A 17,406-nucleotide genomic window follows, 5' to 3' on the forward strand; every position below is an offset into this window, starting at 1 on the left:
AAGGTTAGATGAGTTAGATTGTGATCGAATGATACAAGTGAGTACTCGAAAGAATATTCGTATCACTTTAGACATAGAGATGCACTCTGTATAGACTAAGAAAAAAATATTGGGTATCATCCTTGAAGCTTGTAGACATACAAAGTCTTAGGAATGGTAGCTTGAAGTCTGACTCTTGAAAGAAGAAGACTACTGTAGCTGGAATCTAAATAGTAGTCTGGTTAAAAATTTGCCATGGCATTATTGTATTTTAAGGATGTAATCTGAGTAATTCCAACATTCCTACTCAATAGTGTTTTTCCTCTAAACTTTGTCTCATTACATTGCCACATCATTTTAAGGTATTTATCTAATTTTAATATTGCATACATGATTATCCTTTACAAATTTGTTATTCTGTGTTTGCCATAGCCTGATTCACATAGTTTATAGTGATAACTTAACCAAATCAATCCTAACCGGTCTCTATGGAGACAATCTTACTTACTACTTTATTACTTGATTTGATGTGTACACTTACACATTCGCATATCATTCCACATGCGATAAGTTTTTGGCGTCGTTGTCAGGGATCGACAATTTGGTGAATTTTGGTTTGTTATTACCGATGTAATTTTGTTAGTTTTAGCTTATTGAGTTGTTTTGTTTTTATTTTTTTTTAGGTTTGTTGCTAGTTTATAAGTAGAGGTATTCCCAAAAATGAATAGTATTATTTTGATCCTAAAATTGAGAGAACCTTAAGGAGAAGGAGAAAATAATTGCTAGAGATGGCAAGGATTGAAAATGATAAAGACAGAGAAGATCTACTACGTCCGAATGGTAGGGACGCTGATATTCCTCATGTGATAGATGATAGAGACAGAGCCATTAGAGAACATGTAGTGCCTATCTTGGATGATTTGAATCCAGGGATTGTCAGGCCATAGATTAAAGGTCAGCATTTCAAGTTGAAACCGGTGATGTTTCAAATGCTACAAACAGTGGGACAGTTTAGTGGATTACCTACTGATGATCCACGGCTGCATTTAAGACTCTTTTTGGAAGTCTATGATTCATTCAGGAAATAGGGTGTTCTTGAAGAAGCCCTGAGACTCAAGTTATTTCCTTATTCATTGCGGTATCATGCTAGAGCATGGTTAAATGTTTTTCCATCAAGAATGGTAGCATCTTAGAATAAAGTTTGTCAACAGTGTTTGCTGCGATGCAACCCTCCAAACATGAATACCAAATTAAGGAAGGATATTATATCTTTTCAGTAATCCAAGGATGAGACGTATGAAGCATGGGAGAGATTCAAAGAATTACTTAAAAAATTCCTGATGCATGGTTCCCAACATTGGACAAATATGAAAATGTTTTACAATGGATTAAATGCACATACAAGGATGGTAGTTGATGCATTTTCCAATAGTACTTTGCTAGATAAATCATGCAATGACAGATATGAAATTCCGGAAAGGATAAGTATCAATGATTATCAATATTCGACTGTAAGGGTAGGTACAGGCAGAAGAGCTGCTGGAGCAATGGAGCTTGATGCGATCATCTCATTAACAACTCAAGTATCATCCCTATTAATATGATTAAAACATTGAAGAAACCAGTTGTAGTGCAGGAAATAAAAGTAACCGAGCTAACATGTGTTTATTTTAGGGAAGATCGTGTTTTTTATGAATGCCTATCGAACCCAACCTTAGTATGTTACATGGGAAATTTCAATCAGAACAATAATCCATATTCCAATATGTATAATCCAGGCTGGAAACAACATCTCAATTTCAGCTGGAGTAATCAAGGATTGGGAAATTCTAGTAATGTTGCTTGACAGAATGTCACAAGTGCACCATCTGGATATAATCAACCCATGCCACAGCAAAATGTTCAACAAGGTTCAGCATCATCTTTTTCACCGATGGAAGATTTGTTGAAGGAATACAGGGCCAAGAACAATGCTGTAATATAGATTCAATCTGCATCCTTAAGAGCCTTGGAAAATCAAGTAGGGCAAATTGCCAATGCATTAAGTTCAAGACCGTAAGGAGCATTGCCAATTCATACTGAAAATCCAAGATCTCAAGAGAAGGAGAATTACAAGGCCATTACTCTCAAAAGTGGTAATCAACTACCTGGAGTTGTTAATGATGCCACTATTGAAGAGGACAGCTCAAATTTCACACATGTAACGAATTCAGAACCATTCGTGGAGAAGTCTACAACTGAGAAGGTCAAACAAAAACATGTTGAAGCAAAGCCAGCTCGGGTTGCCAATAAAAATGTCACTGTAAAGCAACCGTAACAAGTTGAAAGAAGGCCACCGCCACCTTTTCCTCAACGATTCCAGAAGCCTAAGCAAGATTTTCAATTCAAAAAATTCTTAGATTTTCTGAAGCAACTTCATATCAACATACTACTAGTGGAAGCATTGGAGCAAGTGTTGAATTATGTTACGTTCATGAAGGATATCTTGTTAAAGAAGCAATGGTTAGGGGAACTTAAAATTGTTGCTCTCACTGAAGGGTGCACAGAAATGTTGATGAACAAATTGCCTCCAAAGTTGAAGGACCCAAGGAGTTTTACTATTCCTTGTTCAATTGGAAATCATTATCTTGGCAAGGCATTATGTGATTTAGGTGCAAGTATAAATTTAATGCCTATGTCTATTTTCAAGAAGCTAGGAATTGGGAAGGCACGACCCACCACAATCACGCTGCAGCTAGCAGATCGCTCCTATGCACATTCGGGAGGTAAGATTGAAGATGTGCTGGTAAGAGTTGATAAATTTATTTTTCCAATAGATTTTATTATATTGGTGTGTGAAGCTGATAAAGAGGTACCAATTATTCTGGGTAGACCTTTTCTAGCAACAGGTAGAATGCTAATTGATGTGCAGAAAGGTGAGTTGAAAATAAGGGCCAATGACCAGAAAATAACCTTTAATGTATTTGATGCCATGAAGTGTGTAGATGAAAATGAAGAATGTCACGCCATTGGATTTCTAGACTCAGTAGTAGAGAAAAATTTTGCAAGGTTTTGTCACAACGATTCTGATGATGATGGAGATCCATTTGAGCTGATTGAAGCATAAATGTTTGGTGAACTTGGTGAACTTATGCAGGCCAAGAAATTTGAGTATCGAAAAGGGTGGAGTTTCATATCTTTATATTTTTCAAATCATTCCTTCAAGCCTCCTAGACCTTTCATAGAGGACCTTCTTATTTTGGAGTTAAAGCCTTTGCCATTACACTTAAAGTATGCCTACTTGGGAGATAACAACACTTCATATTTACAGAATTGACACCTGATCAGGAGAAGTTATTAGAAGTTTTGAAGAAATCTAAGAAGACACTAGGGTGGACAATTGCTGATATAAAGGGAATTAGTCCTGCTATTTGCATGCATAGGATTTTACTAGATGATTGTTGTAACAACCCATTTTTAGTGAAATCAGAATAGTGGTTTCAAGACCACAAATCCGATGAGTGAATTATTATTATTATTATTTTAATGTTTATAGAATGTTAGTTAGATAGTATAAAAATTTTGTTAAGAAATTTTGACATTTACATGTTTAATTATGTGAAAATAACTAAATTGTAAAAAGTACAAAAGTAGAGTTCTATTAGTTAAAGAGGTCTATTAGCTATGAAATTTTAAAGTGATTTTGGATGAAATTGTCATTTAGGGACTAATTTGTAAAAATGATAAAAGTTCATAGTAAATTTGTGAAATGATGATTTGTAAAGATTGATATAGGTCCTTAGAAAAATCGGCTAGCTTGAGAAAATAATGAAAATGTTTAGATTTCAATTTATGAACTTAAGGACTAAATTGTAAAAAAGTTAAAATGTTAGAGGAAAATAGTAATTTTGTAAAAATATTAAATACGGACTGAATTGAATAATAGAATAATTAAATGGATTGAATTTATCTATTTAGATCAAGATAGACTGCGTATGGATCTAGATCGAGGAAACGCTAAAGCCTTGGATTACTCAATCTCGTTTCTACGCCCTTGTCGTCATGGTAAGTTCATATGAATAAGTATTGTTTTTAATGCTAATTTCAATTATATGTTAATATGTTAGTTGTTATGTAATTGAATGATAAATATCCAACGATGTCATGACGGTTATCAAGTCCCGGTTGAACCTTAGGAATTAATAGGATACAAATCACAAGTCTTTAGGGATTTCATGTTTTGGGTGTTGGACTTGAATGTCCTACCGATGGCTAAGGTCCTGCATTTGTTGTGGATACTCCACAGCTCGTGTGAGCAACATCGTGTAGCTTACATTTTAACCCACAGCTCGTGTAAGCAGACCTATTTCATATCTCGTGTGAGCAACGATGTAAAGGAAAGATTACGGTTATATGTTAAGCACACTTTGTGTAAACTTTCCTGTGTATCCGATGATATTCTAAATGGTCCAATGAGAATGAAAAAGAAAGGAACGGTAAGTGTCCAAATGAACTAAACTATGTAATTATGAAAAGGTTGAAATGGTAAGCTTCAATGGAAGTATGCTTAAGTTAATGAAAATAATGAATTCAAATGAAGTTGTTCATGGATAATGGCTTACTTTATGTTAAATTCATGTGAATTATGTTTGAATGCACTAACATGTGTTGTTGATGGTGCTTAGGCTTGTGCCAAGCTTGTGGTTGGATTTTATTATCCTTAATCTTAACGTTATGTATATAAATGGTAAGTTATGTTCATGTTTTACGAACTTACTAAGCATTATGTGCTTACATAGTTTTCTTTTCTATGCTTTATAGATAATCAAAAGCTCGATCGGTTTGGAAGCTCGTCGGAGATCTATCACACTATCCAGCATAAATTTCGATAGTTTTTGGTATTTTAGCTAAGGTTATAATAACATGTATAGGTTAACTTGTTTTGGTATCTAGTTGATGATTTTGGCATGTATAAGTTGTTTGGTACCATTTGATGTTGATTGAATTGTGTCACTTTAATACTTGTGATGCATGAATGGTATGGCTCAAATGGTGAGTTTATGTTGCAGTACTAATAGTCAAGATATGGTATGTTTTATGATGGTATTGAACTAGATGTGAATGAATGAAATATGGTCAAGTATATATATAAGTTTAGGTAAGTTTGTATGTTTGCATTCGAGGTGTCTTCTATGGTATATTGGTTGAATGATTTTGGACTATTGAATTGGTTATTTCATGTTGGTTTTGGTCATGTTATGATGCCTTGATTATGTACAAAATTCTTTTAGTTGGTTACATGAGTTGGTGCTGGAAATGGCTTGATTTTTGCCAATTTCATGTCCACAAAGCTTAAGACACGGGCGTGTGACTCAGCCATGTGTTACACACGGCCACACGACACGGCTGTGTGTCCCCTGTAGGTTTTATTACATACAAGTCAGGGTGTTACACAGCCTAGCACATGGTCGTGTATGGCTATTTCAAGAGTTACACGACTTGGTATACGAGCGTGTAGCTTGGCCCTGTAACCCCTACAGTCTAATTTTTCAAAATTTTTCCTATACTTTTCGATTATTTCCAATTCTAAGGTATTTCTAGGGCCTCAAGGGATCGATTAAGGGACGTTATGTATGTGATTGAATGTATTTAGATTATGTTTGCAATGATGTATGAAATGTATGTTTTAATGTTCTATTTGTATGGTAATGCTTCATACCCTATTTCAACGACGGATGTGGGTTAGGGGTGTTACAATTGCCATGGCAAGTCTATTGAACAGCAGAGAAGAGTGAACCCTATTATGAAGGAAGTCATTAAAAAGAAGATTATTAAATGACTTCATGCTGGAATAATATACCATATTTCTGATAGTTCGTGGGTGAGCCCTGCTCAATGTGTACCAAAGAAAAGAGCTTTCACCGTAGTTAGCAATGACACAACGAACTCATCCCAACTCGTACTGTCATAGGATAGAGAGTATGCATTGACTATCATAAGCTTAACAAAGCAACTCGGAATGACCATTTCCCTTTGCCGTTCATTGATCAAATGTTAGATAGACTAACGGGAAAAGCCTTTTATTGTTTCTTGGATGGTTATTCGGGGTATAACCAGATTTCCATAGCCTTCTATTGAACCTAAACCCTAGGCCTGACAACCCTAGAAAGTCATTAAGGTGGGACTGAACCCAAATTTGGTATAGCCTATCCGTGAAGACCTTAACTCTGAACCGGTCTAGACTACGAGGTCGAGAGATAAGTAGTTCTTGCTGACTTGTTATTTTAGTGGAAGATCAAAAGATCTTGCTGGGGTATCGACTAGTTAATTGAAAAATAAAACCCGAAAGAAAAGTTGGTTATGATCATCGAAGCGAGTCAATTTCCCACATTCATATTTGATATATTTTATTATTTGATTTCTCGTGGTTTATTTATTTCTTTTCTTTCTTTCTTTTATTATTAGCATAGATCACGAAAACTTTTCTTTTTATTTCATCATAATATAATTTTTTTAAAGTAATAATTAAATCTATTTATGCTTAGGTTAGAGTTAATAGTGCTCGCCTTCCTTGGATACGATCCTCGGAATACTCATCTACTCCGTTGTAACTATATTCAACCTGACCCGTATACTTGTGGATACCGTCTCTTTATATATTTTTTGCAGGATTTCTACTTTGGATGTTCGTACATCCGAAGGCGCCCGCTAAATCGGACTGGTCAGCCCATTACTGGCCCGGGCTGAACCGGTAATAACCAAACCAACTTAGGGTATTGTGAGCGTGTCGTACCTGCGATAGCACCACCAGACATGGCAGTGCTGGCAGCGGTGACGGCGACATTCTGGTGGCCGGTTAGTGGTCCTTCAGCGGTTGAGGACTGGAAGAATCACACGCCTACTGGAACTCTGCCGAATAATTTGATTTCGGATTAACTATTCCAAAAATACTATTATTTTAATAAATTTAATATTAAATTTAATTTAGTACTTCTCTTGATAGTATTTTATTAATTTAATATTAAAGTGATCATCTTAAATTTAAATTTAATTTAATATTTATTTTCTTGATGAATATTATATTAATATAATAGATTTAATATTAAATTTAATCTAATATTTATCTTGATAAATATTATATTAATTTAATATTAAAGTGATTAAGTTTAATTATAGTTGAACTCTCTAAAATCTCCCTATATAAAAAAAGTTATGGGTCATTAGTTTTCATAGACTTGAAATTTAAGAGAAACCTAGAGAGAGAAAATTATTTCAAAAGACTTCTAGAGATATTTTTTCTTACTTACAACTTAGCCTAAAAGTTTAGAGAACTTACGAAATTACGAAATTACCCCAATTGTAATTTTATGAAAAATTTTCTGATTCAAAACGATCCCACACTCGGTAGACATGAGCTTAAGGATAACAGAGAAGACTACTTGGATGAAGCTTTCATCCTAGAAAAATCAATATGGTAAAATTTTAATTAAGTGTTTATTAATTTTGATAATACAATCAAGTTCTAATTTTGGAAAAAATTTAAAACTCTATTTTTTTCTCAAACTTGTTTTTCACTGTGTTTTCCAAACCCGTTTTTTTTCCAACAGTTATTACATACAAAGTTGCAACCCCTTATCACCCTCAGACAAATGGACAGGTAGTACATGCAAATAGGAAGATTTAGAACATTTTGGAAAAAAAAGTTAATCCAAATCGCAAATATTAGTCGTTGAGACTTAATGATGCATTATGGGCTTACCGAACTGCTTTCAAAACATCATAGCGATGTTGCAACACAGAGCTCCAATGTCGCAACACAATGAACAAAGTACTCAAAAGGAGCAAAATGTCTTCGGTGTCCAACCATAAAGACACGCCCAACACTAGTAGACTATCATCAATGTCATGACACCGACGTTACAAGGTCAATTAATGAGCCAAGGGTATTTTCGTCCATACAACCATTTTTAATAGGAATAGTCAGCCAAATTAGGTCAAGGACCGACGACCAACCCTAGACCTATAAAAAGGATTTCTATGCTTAGTTTATGGACAATTTTTACTTAAGTTTTATTTTTCATTTCCTACTTAGTTCTATTTTCTATTTTTAGTTTAGGTTTCCTTTCAATTGTAATTCTAGTTAGTTTATTTCATTTTTCGTCGAATTCAGACTGTGGATTCACCAAACTACTCGGTGGATTACTTTTCTCACTGCTATTAATATATCAGGAATTTTCTAAACTCTCTTCTTTATTTATTTCTAATGTTTAGATTTTTAATCAAGTTTACGATGTTTGCTAAATCCATGAGGAACAAATTCGTTAATGGGAGATTAACGAGAGGACGTAGGATTAATTAATTTCTATGTAGGGTTTATTAGCGAATCATCTAGTTGGGGTAGAAAGAACTTAAAACCCTAAGCCTGACGACCCTAAGAAGTCATAGAGGTGGGAATAAACCCAAAATTGGTATTGTCTATCTGTAAAAATCATACCCCGATCTAATTTGGACTGTGAGGTTGAGAGATAAGTAATTCTCATCGACTCATTAGGTTAGTGGAAGGCAGAAAGGCCCTGCTAGGTTAATGACTAGATAATTGGACCGAAATAAGAGTTAGTTATGAATACCGGAGCGAGTTAGTCTTTTGTCGATTAGATTTGATAAAATTTGTATTTTTTTTCTTATTTATTTTATGTTCTTTTGAGTATTCTTTAAATTATTATTTTTCACCATCTTAGAATTAACCGTAATATAGTTTAATTAAATTACTAATTAGACCTATTAGCGCAGAAGTTAGAATTAGTTTAGTTTCGTCTCCCTTGGGTACGATCTTCGGAGTACTTCCATACTCCGTTGCAAAACTATATTACAACCTGACCCGTATATTTGCAGAAACTACCTAATACTTATATTTTTGTTGCAGTATTCCCACTCTAGACGTTAGTATGTCCAGAGGCGGTCAAGTTTTCGCATTGTTGTTAGGAAGGCAATGCCACTAAATTAGTTTTAATTTTTGTGTTTAATAGGATAATTAGGAAATTTTTAAATTATAGATACGATTTTAATTTTAATTTCTTTTATTTTTATTTACTAATCTTTTTTCTTTTCTTTGTGGTTTCAATGTATAACTCGAAGTAGGGGCACACCTATAGAGCCAGCTACTAATCTAGAAAGAATCATTCGTAGAAATCATCGACAACAACAACAGTAGATGTAAATTAATCCACCTACTATGGTTAATCCACCTTGCAATAATTCACTCTTCGACAAACCAAACTTACATGATCTACCACCACCGCAATTACCGATAGAGCCACAAATGGCTCGAGAGGGACACACGCTAAGAGACTATGCATTACCAAACCTTGACGTAGTACAAGGCAGCATCACAAGACCGGCTATTACAGCAAAAATTTTTTAGATAAAGCTGACAATGACCTAGATGATACAAAACAACCTACAGTTAGAGGGACTATGACTGAGGACCCAAAGTTTCTCCAACTTTGTGACACATTCAAATTCAACAAGGTCAACGATGATGCTATTCGTCTTCGACTATTCCCCTTCTCCTTAATAGATAATGCTTTTTCTTGGTTAGATTCGCAGGCACCAAGATCTATAACGACATGGGATGAACTTGCAGAAAAATTCCTATACAAGTTCTTTCCTATCAGTAAGACAGTCCAACTAAAGAGAGAGATTGCAACATTTAAACAATTGGAAGGAGAAAGTTTTCATGAAGCTTGGGAGCATTTTAAGTCGCTCATACAAAGATTCCCTCACCATAGTCTACCTGAATGGTTGTGGTTATAGACATTCTAGAACGGGCTGGATGCATAGTTTAAATCAAGACTAGATGGAGCTGGAGGAGGAGCCTTGATGATCCGAACATACCAAGATGCGTATGAATTAATAGAAAACATGGTGATGAATTCTTGTCAGTGGCCAAATGAGAGATTCACTTACGACCAAAGACCATATATGGTTAAAGTTGTCCACAAAGAAGACACATATCGACAAATATTGGACAGGCTTAACAGGATCGAGTCTACATCTAGTAGGCCCATAACACACGATGCAAATAGACTAATCGACGAGTACCTTCAGATTCTAGTCACGAATGTAAATTATATCAAGAATAAAGGTGGAAATCCTTATTCAAACACTTATAATCTTGGCTGGAGAGACCACCCAAATTTGAGATGAGGTGATAATCAATAAGAAAGCGCATCTCAAGCAATCATCAAGAGTACAAGCCATTTCTTTGAAGACTCTCTATGTTCACTAGCCAGTACTCAGCCCTGACTGGATCATCTTCTATTTTTCCTTGAAACTCTTTAGCTCCACACTTTCCAATCATATCTATCAGAGACCATCGTACACTTTCTGTATTCTAAGGGCAAGGGGGTGCCATTGGAGGCGCAACGGGGGGTGGAGGTTGTGGAGTCATAGGATTAGTTCTCATAAATTCAGTAAACCACTGATTCATCATCCCAAAGAAAACATTTCTTGCCTCATTTTTGGGCATTTTTGAAATGGCAAAACTGTGACTTTCTCCCTAACCAGAAGCTGGAACATTACTATCTACTTCATTACGAACGACACAATTTGATTCGATTGAAATCTTTATATTTATAGGAAAATAGACTCAGATTGGATTAAAAGGCATCACACTATCACAGATTATCATGTCATGTATTATCTAGACTCGATACATGCTATATTTAGTCCTAGAATAAATTAAATCATAGTTCTGATACCACTAAATGTAACACCCCTCACCCGACCAAGTCATTAGACCCGAGTTAAAGGATTCTACTTCTATTACTGGAACAATTCACATTTAAAACTCAACATAAATCCATCCAATCATCAATTATTAATATAAATACATGCATTATACATTAATCAAGTAAAATCAAAACTCAATCTAGCTTGTGAAATAACTTTGACCCAAGCATGAATAAAGACTAAACTGTAAGTTTTTCAAACTTTGGACATAGGTATCGATACCCAGATCAGGTACTGATATAGGTATCGATACACAGATCAGGTATCGATATCGGTATCGATAGCCAAATCAAGTACCAATATCGTCTTTAACTTTGAATTTTCAAAAATTATGCCAAAATACCTAAGTATCAATACCAAAATTAAGTATCGATACCGTTTTAGCATTCTACCACTTTAAAAATTTTGGACATAAGTCAATTCGTATTGATACCTTTATAAAGTATTGATCCTTGATGATAAGTATCGATATTGTATACTAGTATAGATACCAAATTAACATTCTATCGATTTAAAATATTATTCATTTGGTAAAGTATCAATACTTTAATCTAAAGTATTGATACTTTTGATAAAAAAAGCCAAATAAATCACATTTTGGTCCCATTCCATAACAAAACAAAAACTTATATGGTACTTTTGAACACAATACTACCTGTACAAAATCAACTTAAACCATACCAAAATACCACAATTCAACATTTCCTCAATCTAATATTCAAACATGTCTTATTTGGCCTTCAAGCATAACACCCATGCATATATAATTCATACCAATTCAATCCTATTGCACCATCACACATTTAACATTCAAACCCATACATTACCGCAAACATACCACAATCAAATTTAACCAGTCACCTACTTGGACAGTAACTTATCACCATGCCATTATATACATGTATACATCTAGCTTATAACCATTCAAGCCACATAGCCTTTAAGGTTCAAAATCATAGATATTCAAGATATGCACAATTTCATTCTGACTCCTTATATACATCTTACATAACCGAGTTTGAAACAAAAAAAAGACTACTGAAATGACGGCTTGATAGTGTGAGCTTGGGAGTAATTCGATCACCTCGTTCTGCAAAAGACAACTACAAGAAAGAAACACAATAGAGTAAGCATTTCAATGCTTATTAAATTCACAGGTATTAAAATAGTAAACTCACCTCAATTCATAATAAAAACAATGAATTAGGTAACTATACGACTTTCTTGTCATCACATTTCACGTCAGTAAGGTGAGTTCATCAGTTACAATCTTTTAACATTTTAATATTTATAATACATTTCCATTTAATAACAGTCTATCAATATCATTAAACATATTCGTTATTTTCAACATTCCAATAACACATAACCATCTTCTAATGCAATACATACAATCAATCAGACATTTTCCTTTTTACACTAACCATTTAGCCTGATAAACTATAATAAACAAATAGGGAAACACAAGTAACCACCAAAACAGACCAGATTGTTCGTCTGAGTGATAACTCCAAAATAAACTTGAGCACTGAAGTGCTAAGCCTATAGGAATCATCTATCATAAGACAATACTTCCCTCTAGAACACACCTGGGTCTCCATAGAGACAATCAGTAACAGTGGTCTCCGTAGAGACAAGACTTGGTTATCTACAACAAATGTTGGATTCAGGTTTAAACAGCGACTTCTCCATACATCAGTATCATCTCATATAATATCCCGTACAACGCACAAATAACCTTATTGGCATGCCAATTGTATTGTATCCTATCTTAAGTTCATCCAGGCACATTAAACATATTACTTCATTTCTTTACAATTCAGTCCATTTATCACCTTTTTGTACCATTTTGAATGCAATTCAAAAACACTTTTAAAGTATATAAATTCATAATTCAAACACATAAATTACATTTAAATATACAACTATACGATACGAACTTACCTAGGAAAAACGATAGTAAGCAAGGTGTCGATGACTAATCCGTAATTTTCTTTTTTCGTCAATTATCTACCGGTTGATTTAAATATTGATCTATACGATAATTCATTTCAATTTATCAGATCACTTACCTTATAACATCTTATTCTATTCATATGACATTTTAATTTCACTTTTCACAATTTTCCTAAAGTTTCACATTTTATTCAATTTAGTCCCAAAAATCGAAACAAATGTATCTTTCATAATTAATCCCCATTTTTCAATCTGATTTCAATCACATCATTCTACTGACCCTCTAATTTCTATATTTACAAAAAATTATGCTAATTTTGAATTATTTTCATTTTAGTCCCTATGTTCAAAACTAAAACTTTCACTTTACAATTTAGTTCTTTTTCATAACTAAGCTTAAAAGCTAACATTTAAACACCAAAATCCTAAAAAATTCATTAATGGAAACATTTTAAAATGTTAGCAGTTTTGAAAATTAAGACACGATTTAGCTAAATCAGGTTACAACAATCTCAAAAATATAAAATTTACGAAAAATGGCTCAAAATTCACTCACCATGCAACGGAGAAAGCTTGGTTGAAACTTCCTTAGCTCAAAAATGGAGAAAACGATGATGGAGAAGAAGAATGAAATTTCTCTTTCTTTCCACCTTGTTTATTTTCATTAATGTTTTAAATTTCATTATTTAACTTTAATTTTTTAATAAACAATGCTAAAAATTAAGCTTCAACCATCCATGCTATTTTATTATGGTCTAATTACCATTTAAAACCTTGAAAATTTTCTATTTAAGCCTTTTTACTAATAAAAATCAATAGTGATTAGTCATTACAGTTTTTACAATTTAGTCATTGTACCTTAATTATTAACCATTCAATAAAATTGTCAGACCTAAAATCAATATAACACTATAATAGACTCGTAAATATTAATAAATAATATTTACGAACTCGATCATAAAAAAGGGGTTCCAAAACCACCATTTTTAAGACCACTAAAAACGAACTATTACACCCATGACCTCAAAAACATAAAAATTAAAAGAAAAGCACTTAACTAAACTCACCAAATTATAGCCGAAACCGCCTTTTTTGGCACAACTAAAAATCTGGTTGTTACATGTTTATTGGTAAGGGAAATAAATCCACCAAGCTACCATCTGGTTATTGAAACAGTAAGGAGAGATTGATTTTTAGGTGCGACATCGACAACTATAACTAGTTTATTAAAGAACACCGAAAATTATCTTTGTACCGATGATCAAACTCAAGAATCAAATGAAGATTTTACCTTTAGTTCGAGTTTCATCACATTGATTTCCATATATTTTATTTTACAATCCCTTTTTACATTATTTTAATTTTAATTTTAGTTTTTATTTTAAATCCATTTTTATTTTTAGTTTACTTTTTATTAAAGAAATAGAATTACCATTATCTCCGTGGATTCAACTCTACTCACTTGCTATCTACAAAGATAATTTTAGTAATTAATTTATTTTTGACGGTCTTGACAACTGTATAAAAGTGCAAATTATATCTTTACTAGGCATGTCGGTGAATTAAAAGGTTTTTGTCAACTAGATGATGTATCACATCATGATTACTTTAAGAGTTTAATGACAATAAATAGATGAGTGATCAAAACATTACAAATCAATAATATTGGTAACCATTGTATAGCTTTTCATTATTGAGTGACCAAAATTAAAACATAGTAGTAGTTGGGTGACTAGTGTTGAAGTTTATCCTTAAAAAGAAACTTTTAATCAAAACAATACTATGTCTACGTTAATGTCAATGTGGAAAAATAATTGCCACGTGTTACATCTTTATTTGTTGAAGGTGCCACAATTTTTTAATGTTCGTGTATGGAGTAATAATTTAGTTATCATTTTGGAAGAAAAAATTAAATATCAAAATGAGAAAAGATATAGATAAGGAGCAAAATTTATATATAAACCTAGTTAATAAATAAAATAATGATTGGAATTTCATGTATAGAATTTTTATGTCAAAGAAGTCAAATACCTTTCGTGTACATATTAATGTCCCCATTCCTAGTAACTTTTCCGATTTTGTTCATTAGAGGTACTACATAATTCATCACTGGACATTTATAGTAGTTTTATATATTAAAAGAAAATTATGAAGTGTTTTAGTTACTAAGGATTAAGGGGACTAATGGTATGGTAGTTAAAGCAAAGTCAAGTCACATAATTTCATTGACCTTTTAGATCTTAAGAACCCTTACTTCTTTAATTTGTAATTCTTGCTGCTCTCTAATTGTTAATTTAAGGCTAAGGTCAATTATAAAAGAAAAATTGAATTAAAATTGAAAACAATAGGACCTGCTTTGCACGTTGTTTTTTTTTTTAAATATATTGGGATTATGTTGCTTGATTTGATTTTTAAAAAAATGTTTGTTAGTAAAAAACTCTAAATGAATTTTTCTAAAAAAAATAAGCCTTCAAGAAAATTTACTATCTAATTAAGTCTTTAAAGAAGAAAAATTAATAAATCAAACCCATCCGTTAACGTTGATTAAGTTTATCCGTTAAATTTTATTGGTGTGGTTGACAAATTAATCAAACGACAACATGTGGCAATCATGTATATATCATATTGACATCAAAAATATTTTTAAAATGAATAATCCTAATAAATAAATAATTTTAAAATAATTGACAGTCATGTGTCTAGGTTTATTCTAAATGTGATTTGTAAATAGTTTTTAAACCTTTGTTAATATTTAATATTTTTAATATTTTTATAACTTCTTATAATTATTAATAATTTTTTGTATTTTTTAGTAATTATCTAAAGAACCACATCCGAGATGAACTTGGACAACCATTTCTCTAAATTTATCTTAGATGTGATTTTTAAATAATTATTTTGAAAAATTGTTTATTCTTGAAGGATTTTTATTTTTATTTTTTCAAATACTTGTTTATGTGACATTTTGCCATGTCAGCATAATGTACATGTGGGCATCACATGTCACCGTTCGACTAGTCTATTAGCCGCATCAGGAAAACCTAAAGGTCAAATTTTATCAATATTAATAGAGGGGCTTCATTGATTAATTTTTTATCTTTAAGAGCTTAATTGAATGCCAAATTTGATTAAGGACTTAATTGATTTTTTTTTTAATAATGCATCAAACAATAAATTTGATTCTTCAAAACACATTGATATCAATATAAAAAACGTTAGCCAATATGACTATATATGTATATATGTTTTAAAATTCTAAATTCGTTCAAGCTAGGTTGAACTTTTCTTACATGACCTAAGTCACGGAACAATGACACTATAACACGAATAAAGGGGAAGAAATTGTCGAGATTTAGATTCATATGAATTTCCATTACTGGTAATCGAACAAACAACAGGCCCCAACGGCAGCTTCTTGTGGGTTACTTGCGAAACAACCATCATTATTAGAAGGGATTTCCAATAGCTAAGCTTCAAAACCCACATCATTGTTCTTTAGTCTTATCTACTTCGGCCTTTCTTGAGATTTTCATTAGTTTTTGCGTCTGCATTAAAAACATTTCCTTTTTCTGATGCTGCTCAAACTTGTAACATGGGACTTTGTTGTCGACGTATCGTTCCTTGTTATTAAATTTTACTTGATGATAGCTTTCTTTAAAAAGAATTAGTTTGGCTTTGTTCCACTAGGGTTGCTTTGCTTGCTTATATATCTAGGCTCTAAATGAATTAAGCTTTCATTTGTTTATTTTTAAATTTGTTTATATTCATTAAGAATTTTAATATTTTATTCCTGTTTGTTTATTTAAAACTATTTGTGTTTATGTTCGTTTGTTGAAGTTAAATGAAAATATTCGTGAACATTAAATTAATATGTTCGTAAACATTAAACAAATATGTTTAGTAACATATTCATAAACATATAATTGAATACGTTTACGAACAATGTTCATAAATAATAAACAAACAAATAATAAATAATCATATATATATTATTATTTTTGCATAAAACAGTCAAATATAAATATTTATAATTATATTATAAAAGAAAGAGCATATAAACTATAATAATTTTATTAATATATACTAATAAAACAATACACGAGTTTTAAATGAACATAAATGAGCTTGATCATGAACATAAATGAACTGAACAAGTTTTGTTTGTGTTTGATTTATTTAATAAAAGAATCTTAAAATCTTATTTATATTCATTCATTTAACTTAATAAACGAACAAAAATCGAATTAATGATTTCAAAGCCTTAAAACATGGGATTTTAAAATAATAAAAAACTTCCATTTTTCCAAAGAGTGGAACCTTAGCAGATGTGAAAATGGGTTTATCTTTACAGCACCTCTAAAAAGCAAGGGCATATGATGCAGGTGCAAGAGACCACTTAAAAGACAATTTCTATTATATCAAACATTCAACAAGTTTTTTGTGACGTAAAAGATCTGCACTTTTCCATTTTTAACATTGCGTAAGGCCATGTATATGTAGATCTTAATCTTATTCTTTTCCTTCACGATTTTGACTCTTGGGAAGTTTGAGCTGCCAATCACAGCTTCAATTTCTATTAATCTATTCAATTTTACACCTCGGCTAAAACTAGCTTCCATTTGGCGGTGAGCCGGTGGCTACAACATTTGTTAGATAACAGTCACAATCTAACAGAGAAGCAATGGATGATGGGACATGGAC

General features: G+C 32.3%; 1 non-coding gene across 1 annotated transcript; it reads right to left on the reverse strand.

Moving 5' to 3' along the window:
• Positions 1-9,642: 9,642 nt before the first annotated feature.
• On the reverse strand, positions 9,643-9,749 carry LOC128042047 (small nucleolar RNA R71). Its single transcript, XR_008197255.1, has one exon. It is a non-coding gene; the product is annotated as a small nucleolar RNA R71 (small nucleolar RNA).
• Positions 9,750-17,406: the final 7,657 nt, after the last annotated feature.

Source organism: Gossypium raimondii, chromosome 6, assembly GCF_025698545.1.
Source record: "Gossypium raimondii isolate GPD5lz chromosome 6, ASM2569854v1, whole genome shotgun sequence".
In the NCBI taxonomy this organism is placed as follows: Eukaryota; Viridiplantae; Streptophyta; class Magnoliopsida; order Malvales; family Malvaceae; genus Gossypium; species Gossypium raimondii.